Source organism: Salmo salar, unplaced genomic scaffold (assembly GCF_905237065.1).
Source record: "Salmo salar unplaced genomic scaffold, Ssal_v3.1, whole genome shotgun sequence".
Classification (NCBI taxonomy): Eukaryota; Metazoa; Chordata; class Actinopteri; order Salmoniformes; family Salmonidae; genus Salmo; species Salmo salar.
Window position 1 is genome coordinate 3,047 of NW_025548711.1, and position 6,954 is coordinate 10,000.

Consider the following 6,954-nt stretch of genomic DNA (forward strand, 5'->3'; position numbering starts at 1 on the left):
GGGTCTGTAGCTGGCTGGCTGGTGGGCCACTGTGGAGGAGTGGAGGTAACATGATCAACACACTAGGAACTAAAGCTGGGTCTGTAGCTGGCTGGCTGGCTGGTGGGCCACTGTGGAGGAGTGGAGGTAGCATGATCAACACACAGCAGTGGGCTGGGGAACACAGGAGAGGAGAGAGGGAGTTTCAGTCTCACAGCTCTGTTTGAGGGGGCTGTTGATTTAGGTGTCTTGGCTGGAAGCCAGGCCGGCTGCAAAATGTCCTTTTATTCTGCACATGGCCAATGACTGTACAGTCGTGGCCAAAGGTTTTGAGAATGACACAAATATTAATTTTCACAAAGTCTGCTGCCTCGTTTTGTATGATGGCAATTTGCATATACTCCAGAATGTTATGAAGAGTGATCAGATGAATTGCAATTAATTGCAAAGTCCCTCTTTGCCATGCAAATGAACTGAATCCCCCCCCCCCCAAAAAAAACATTTCCACTGCATTTCAGCCCTGCCACAAAAGGACCAGCTGACATCATGTCAGTGATTATCTCGTTAACACAGGTGTGAATATTGACAAGGACAAGGCTGGAGATCACTCTGTCATGCTGATTGAGTTAGAAGAACAGACTGGAAGCTTCAAAAGGAGGGTGGTGCTTGGAATCATTGTTCTTCCTCTGTCAACCATGGTTACCTGCAAGGAAACACGTGCCGTCATCATTGCTTTGCACAAAAAGGGCTTCACAGGCAAGGATATTGCTGCCAGTAAGATTGCACCTAAATCAACCATTTGTCGGATCATCAAGAACTTCAAGGAGAGTGGTTCAATTGTTGTGAAGAAGGCTTCAGGGCACCCAAGAAAGTCCAGCAAACGCCAGGACCGTCTCCTAAAGTTGATTCAGCTGCGGGATTGGGGCACCACCAGTACAGAGCTTGCTCAGGAATGGCAGCAGGCTGGTGTGAGTGCATCTGCATGCACAGTGAGGCGAATACTTTTGGAGGATGGCCTGCTGTCAAGAAGGGCAGCAAAGAAGCCACTTCTCTCCAGGAAAAACATCAGGGACAGACTGATATTCTGCAAAAGGTACAGGGATTGGACTGCTGAGGACTGGGGTAAAGTCATTTTCTCTGATGAATCCCCTTTCCGATTGTTTGGGGCATCCGGAAAAAAGCTTGTCCGGAGAAGACAAGGTGAGCGCTACCATCAGTCCTGTGTCATGCCAACAGTAAAGCATCCTGAGACCATTCATGTGTGGGGTTGCTTCTCAGCCAAGGGAGTCGGCTCACTCACAATTTGGCCCAAGAACACAGCCTTGAATAAAGAATGGTACCAACACATCCTCCGAGAGCAACTTCTCCCAACCATCCAGGAACAGTTTGGTGACGAACAATGCCTTTTCCAGCATGATGGAGCACCTTGCCATAAGGCAAAAGTGATAACTAAGTGGCTTGGGGAACAAAACATCGATATTTCGGGTCCATGGCCAGGAAACTCCCCAGACCTTAATCCCACTGAGAACTTGTGGTCGATCCTCAAGAGGCGGGTGGACAAACAAAACCCCACAAATTCTGACAAACTCCAAGCATTGATTATGCAAGAATGGGCTGCCATCAGTCAGGATGTGGCCCAGAAGTTAATTGACAGCATGCCAGGGCAGATTGCAGAGGTCTTGAAAAAGAAGGGTCAACACTACAAATATTGACTCTTTCCATCAACTTCATGTAATTGTCAATAAAAGCCTTTTGACACTTATGAAATGCTTGTAATTATACTTCAGTACTCCATAGTAACATCTGACCAAAAATATCTAAAGACACTGAAGCAGCAAACTTTGTGGAAATTTATATTTGTGTCGTTCTCAAAACTTTTGGCCACGAATCTGAGCTGTGTGTGTGTGTGTGTGTGTGTGTGTGTCTGTGTGTGTGTGTGGTGTGTGTGTGTGTGTGTGTGTGTGTGTGTGTGTGTGTGTGTGTGTGTGTGTGTGTGTGTGTGTGTGTGTGTGTGTGTGTGTGTGTGTGTGTGTGTGTGTGTGTGTGTGTGTGTCTAAACCAGCATAAGGATTGTATTGGTGTGTTTTCTGGAGATTCCCTGGTAAAATGAATAAATGCTTTAGTTTCTCTCCTGTTCCATTTCAGAAAGTTTTCAATAGAGTCGTGATGAGATGACCTGCACACACACACACACACACACACACACACGGTGGTATAAGGCCAATATTCCACAGCTGAGGGCTGTGTCCAGGGCACTCCGTGTTGTGTTGTGCCTAAGACCAGCCCCATACCCCCCCTCGGGTGTTATTCCTTAATTAAACTACTTGTTCACCTTCCCTGTGACCTCCTGGGAGAGTTACGGAGAGTTGTGGTAGAGATATTATACCACTTTGCCTTTCAGATACTTTTTGTGGCGCAGCACGTAGAGATGTACCTCCTGTCTCCACGGTAGAAACAGCTGCCTTTCAACAACTTTACCCCGACTGGAAAACATTTTCACTGTCCTGTTACGGTAAAAACTAAACAATTGTTGTTAAAATCACTGAAGTTTTTTTCAGTTGACGTAATAGAACTCTGGGCTTTCCCACCAGCCAGGCATCTGATGGTACCTTACCTAACCTTACCCCGACCCATACCTGCCCCGACCCATACCTTCCCCGACCCATACCTGCCCCGACCCATACCTGCCTAACCTTACCCCGACCCATACCTGCCCCGACCCATACCTGCCTAACCTAACCCCGACCCATACCTGCCTAACCTAACCCCGACCCATACCTGCCCCGACCCATACCTGCCTAACCTAACCCCGACCCATACCTGCCCCGACCCATACCTGCCCCGACCCATACCTGCCTAACCTAACCCCGACCCATACCTGCCCCGACCCATACCTGCCCCGACCCATACCTGCCTAACCTAACCCCGACCCATACCTGCCCCGACCCATACCTGCCTAACCTAACCCCGACCCATACCTGCCCCGACCCATACCTGCCCCGACCCATACCTGCCTAACCTAACCCCGACCCATACCTGCCCCGACCCATACCTGCCTAACCTAACCCCGACCCATACCTGCCCCGACCCATACCTGCCTAACCTAACCCCGACCCATACCTGCCTAACCTAACCCCGACCCATACCTGCCTAACCTTACCCCGACCCATACCTGTCACTTCTCAGTAGGGGAGATTGTACATATACCCACTCCTTCCAAAACTCTGTTTATTGGCTTGTCGCTGAGCTGTTAAACACAATTCTGTCCAATAACCACTGACCTTGTACCATCTTTTACCCCTGTAGCTAACTCTCTCCATAGCAACACACAGTGTCCAGATTACCCCTGTAGTTAGCTCTCTCCATAGCAACACACAGTGTCCAGATTACCCCTGTAGCTAACTCTCTCCATAGCAACACACAGTGTCCAGATTACCCCTGTAGCTAGCTCTCTCCATAGCAACACAGTGTCCAGATTAACCCTGTAGCTAACTCTCTCCATAGCAACACACAGTGTCCAGATTACCCCTGTAGCTAGCTCTCTCCATAGCAACACACAGTGTCCAGATTAACCCTGTAGCTAGCTCTCTCCATAGCAACACACAGTGTCCAGATTAACCCTGTAGCTAGCTCTCTCCATAGCAACACACAGTGTCCAGATTAACCCTGTAGCTAACTCTCTCCATAGCAACACACAGTGTCCAGATTAACCCTGTAGCTAACTCTCTCCATAGCAACACACAGTGTCCAGATTACCCCTGTAGCTAGCTCTCTCCATAGCAACACACAGTGTCCAGATTAACCCTGTAGCTAGCTCTCTGCATAGCAACACACAGTGTCCAGATTACCCCTGTAGCTAGCTCTCTCCATAGCAACACACAGTGTCCAGATTACCCCTGTAGCTAGCTCTCTCCATAGCAACACACAGTGTCCAGATTAACCCTGTAGCTAGCTCTCTCCATAGCAACACACAGTGTCCAGATTACCCCTGTAGCTAGCTCTCTCCATAGCAACACACAGTGTCCAGATTACCCCTGTAGCTAGCTCTCTCCATAGCAACACACAGTGTCCAGATTAACCCTGTAGCTAACTCTCTCCATAGCAACACACAGTGTCCAGATTATCCCTGTAGCTAGCTCTCTCCATAGCAACACACAGTGTCCAGATTAACCCTGTAGCTAGCTCTCTCCATAGCAACACACAGTGTCCAGATTACCCCTGTAGCTAACTCTCTCCATAGCAACACACAGTGTCCAGATTAACCCTGTAGCTAGCTCTCTCCATAGCAACACACAGTGTCCAGATTAACCCTGTAGCTAACTCTCTCCATAGCAACACACAGTGTCCAGATTAAACCCTGTAGCTAGCTCTCTCCATAGGAACACACAGTGTCCAGATTGGCTCAGATTACCCCTGTAGCTAACTCTCTCCATAGGAACACACAGTGTCCAGATTACCCCTGTAGCTAGCTCTCTCCATAGGAACACACAGTGTCCAGATTGACTCAGATTAACCCTGTAGCTAACTCTCTCCATAGGAACACACAGTGTCCAGATTGGCTCAGATTACCCCTGTAGTTAGCTCTCTCCATAGGAACACACAGTGTCCAGATTGGCTCAGGTTACCCCTGTAGCTAGCTCTCTCCATAGGAACACACAGTGTCCAGATTGGCTCAGATTATCCCTGTAGCTAGCTCTCTCCATAGGAACACACAGTGTCCAGATTACCCCTGTAGCTAGCTCTCTCCATAGGAACACAGTGTCCAGATTAACCCTGTAGCTAGCTCTCTCCATAGGAACACACAGTGTCCAGATTGACTCAGATTACCCCTGTAGCTAGCTCTCTCCATAGGAACACACAGTGTCCAGATTGGCTCAGATTACCCCTGTAGCTAGCTCTCTCCATAGGAACACACAGTGTCCAGATTGACTCAGATTACCCTTGTAGCTAGCTCTCTCCATAGGAACACACAGTGTCCAGATTGACTCAGATTACCCCTGTAGCTAGCTCTCTCCATAGGAACACACAGTGTCCAGATTGGCTCAGGTTAACCCTGTAATATTACAGACCACCTCATGTCAAGCTGTCATTTCACTGTGTGGCCCTGAGCATCACCCCTACTGTGAACCATTAGTCTCTGTAGCTAGATCTTCTCTCTGCCCGCTGGCCCTGAAACACACTAACACACATTTTCCATTGTGAATCAATGCATGGTCATGGTACAGCGACTAGACACAAACATCAGGGCTTTGACAGGGAAGAAGAGAGACTGGGAAGAGAGGAGAGAGAGAGGGGGGTTAAAGAGAGGAGAGAGAGGGGGGTTAAAGAGAGGAGAGAGAGAGAGAGAGAGAGAGAGAGAGAGGGGTTATAGAGAGGAGAGAGAGGGGGGGTTAAAGAGAGGAGAGAGAGGGGGGTTAAAGAAAGGAGAGAGAGAGAGAGAGAGAGGGAGAGAGAGAGAGGGGGTTATAGAGAGGAGAGAGAGGGGGGGGTTAAAGAGAGGAGAGAGAGGGGGTTAAAGAGAGGAGAGGAGAGAGAGAGGGAGAGAGAGAGGGGGTTAAAGAGAGGAGAGAGAGGGGGGGGGTTAAAGAGAGGAGAGAGAGGGGGGGGTTAAAGAGAGAGAGAGAGAGGAGAGAGAGAGAGGGGTTAAAGAGAGGAGAGAGAGAGGGGGGTTAAAGAGAGAGAGAGAGAGAGGGGGGGGTTAAAGAGAGGAGAGAGAGGGGGGGTTAAAGAGAGGAGAGAGAGAGGGGGTTATAGAGAGGAGAGAGAGGGGGGTTAAAGAGAGGAGAGAGAGGGGGGGTTAAAGAGAGAGAGAGAGAGAGAGGGGGTTAAAGAGAGGAGAGAGAGGGGGGTTAAAGAGAGAGAGAGGGGGGTTAAAGAGAGGACAGAGAGGGGGGGGTTAAAGAGAGGAGAGAGAGAGAGGGGGGGTTAAAGAGAGGAGAGAGAGAGGGGGGGGTTAAAGAGAGGAGAGAGAGGGGGGTTAAAGAGAGGAGAGAGAGGGGGGTTAAAGAGAGGAGAGAGAGGGGGGGGGTTATAGAGAGGAGAGAGAGGGGGGTTAAAGAGAGGAGAGAGGGGGTTAAAGAGAGGAGAGAGGGGGGGGTTAAAGAGAGGAGAGAGAGGGGGGGTTATAGAGAGGAGAGAGAGGGGGGTTAAAGAGAGGAGAGAGAGAGGGGGGTTATAGAGAGGAGAGAGAGGGGGGTTAAAGAGAGGAGAGAGAGAGGGGGGGTTATAGAGAGGAGAGAGAGGGGGTTAAAGAGAGGAGAGAGAGAGGGGGGGTTATAGAGAGGAGAGAGAGGGGGGGTTAAAGAGAGGAGAGAGAGAGGGGGGGTTATAGAGAGGAGAGAGAGGGGGTTAAAGAGAGAGAGAGAGAGGGGGGGTTATAGAGAGGAGAGAGAGGGGGGTTAAAGAGAGGAGAGAGGGGGGTTAAAGAGAGGAGAGAGGGGGGGTTATAGAGAGGAGAGAGAGGGGGGGTTAAAGAGAGGAGAGAGAGAGGGGGTTAAAGAGAGAGAGAGAGGGGGTTAAAGAGAGGAGAGAGAGGGGGGTTAAAGAGAGGAGAGAGAGAGGGGGGTTAAAGAGAGGAGAGAGAGGGGGGGTTAAAGAGAGGAGAGAGAGGGGGGGGTTATAGAGAGGAGAGAGAGAGGGGGTTAAAGAGAGGAGAGAGAGGGGGGGTTAAAGAGAGGAGAGAGAGAGAGAGAGAGGGGGTTAAAGAGAGGAGAGAGAGGGGGGTTAAAGAGAGAGAGAGGGGGGGTTAAAGAGAGAGAGAGAGAGAGAGAGGGGGTTATAGAGAGGAGAGAGAGGGGGGTTAAAGAGAGAGAGGGAGAGAGAGGGAGAGAGAGAGAGGGTTATAGAGAGGAGAGAGAGGGGGTTAAAGAAAGGAGAGAGAGAGAGAGAGGGAGAGAGAGAGAGGGGGTTATAGAGAGGAGAGAGGGGGGTTAAAGAGAGGAGAGAGAGAGAGAGAGGGGGAAAGAGAGAGAGAGA